This window comes from Orcinus orca, chromosome 5, assembly GCF_937001465.1.
Source record: "Orcinus orca chromosome 5, mOrcOrc1.1, whole genome shotgun sequence".
NCBI lineage: Eukaryota > Metazoa > Chordata > Mammalia > Artiodactyla > Delphinidae > Orcinus > Orcinus orca.
In genome coordinates this window covers 72,817,125-72,819,213 of record NC_064563.1, presented here as the reverse complement: position 1 = coordinate 72,819,213, position 2,089 = coordinate 72,817,125, and the positions used below count along the sequence as shown (strand labels likewise).

The 2,089-nt window shown below is 42.8% G+C and overlaps 1 pseudogene; it reads left to right on the top strand.

Annotated features, from left to right (window-relative positions):
• Window positions 1–475: 475 nt before the first annotated feature.
• On the top strand, window positions 476–1,381 carry LOC101284692 (developmental pluripotency-associated protein 4-like; annotated as a pseudogene).
• Window positions 1,382–2,089: the final 708 nt, after the last annotated feature.

Below are 2,089 nucleotides of genomic sequence, written 5' to 3'. Positions count from 1 at the left end.
AGGTATGGCCTTGTGATAAGTTCCTAGTCAATAAGTAAAAGTGTATTGTGTCACCTCCAGGCCTTCCCATAAAAACCTCCCACATGCCATTCTCTGTGATCTTTGCCCTCCTTTCAGCTGAATTTTAATATCCAAGAAAACTTTGGAAGCCACAGGGAAAAGAGACTACAAACATGATCACCTTGGGTTCCTGAATGACTAGATGAAGTAAGAGATGGCGACCTCCATCATTACAGTTAGTGCAGAACCTCCATGAATTGATAAGTGAAAAAAAAATTCACTTCTGTTGCATTTGAGTCATTATACAATCTGCAGTCTATATGTTACAACAGTAAGCCAATTTGAAATACATTTGGCTGCCCGAATGAACTGCTTATGGTAATTAGAATAGACTATGTTTTTTTCTGTGATAAAGAGAACCCGAAATGAAGAAGTAAGGAGAGTCTCCGTTTTATCAACCTTGAAATTTCTGAGCATGGAGAGTGCAGACAACCAGGAGTGCAACTCCACAAAGAAGGCAGAGGAAGAATATATGAGTTGCAAATTCCAACTTACGTCAGTAGATGCCGAAGAGGGACAGGGGGCTTCTAGTAAACCAGATATACTAGAAAACTCAGCAAAGGGGACCAAAAGAAAAAGATCTATAAAAGATAACAGTAATTGCTGTCCACGAAAAATGCCACAATGTTGTGACAGTGTGAAACCTCAAAAGACAATGCCGATTCTTCCTTTACCTTCTATACTGCCACCTGTCAACCTGATTCACAGGGACGTTGTGTGCGCTTGGTGCCAGCAGTTAAAACTAAGCACCAAAGGCCTGAAACTAGATGGATCTAAAGGACTCTGTGAACATGCCTACCCTCATCAAAAAAACATTCCTGCCACAGCCAAGGAGGCCAAGATCCTATCATCTCCATCGAGAAGAAAATCAAAGTTGGACAAGGGGGAACTACCTCTGGAATGTTCTGAAACAGATGTCTTTTGAAGGGGCTGTTCCTCCTGAGGAGGAAGCACCTGCCCTTGAAGGAGCTCCCACTCTTCAGGGAGTTGTATCAACGTCTGCCCCTGACCTGGAAGCTGTGTTTGCCTCTTGGAGCAGAATTACAGCCAGGGCCGTGAAGATGGAGTTGGAGCAATCACAAGAGACCTGTGGGGTCCGGTGGTGCGTGGTTCAGAGGAGAGTTCTCCCTGCTAACACAGAGGGCTGGGTTCATTTACAATTTCATACTGGACAGGCTTGGGTGCCTGATAAACGAAGCAGGGTGTCTGCACGCTTCTTGTTACCTGCCAGCAATTTTCCACACCTCCACACCTGGAGGACAATATGCCGTGCCCTGAGTGTGTACCCAGGAATAAAGTATTAACGAAAAACCTGCCGTGAGATCACAATACCAGTAAAAAGGGTACAGCTATGATTATAATTAATGATAGAGAAGTGACTACAAATCAACTCCACGGCGCCATTTGACAGCTGAACTCCGCTCCGCACTCTCCGTGATTCCCACTTACAGGGTGCACAGCCTGCTTACGGGGTTGCGTGAAAAAAGCCTGTGAACTGACAAAAGTGGAAGTGGCTATCTCTCCAAAGATTCCCAGCCCTAAGGGAGCAGAAGAGAAAGGAGATGGGGACATTTAAAAAATGCCAATTCGCTGAATGGAATTAATGTACTTGAAAGTGCCTCAAGTAAATTTCTACATTGGGCAAGATGGGGCTTATAGGCAAAAGTTCAAATTTGGTTATGTACCCCTTAACCAAGCATTCAAACTTATCATCACCAGGAATGGTAAGAGCAGCAATGGGTTTCCTGATGTCATACAATATATCACTGATAATATTCTTACCCCAAATAATCTTTTCACAAGGAGGCAATCAGTCCTGATTATGCCTCTTGTCTCCGCATAATTAAGTGAGCTTAACTTGTTTTGGGTGGCAGGTACTTAGATGCACCCACATGTAAATATTCACAGAGCTATGCACTTAAGATGTCTGTATTTTACTTATATGTAAATTACATATAATTTTTTTAAGTGTCCTACATTGAATGATGAATTACAGTGCCTCTAGTAAAAAGGCAACTAGAAAATTTTG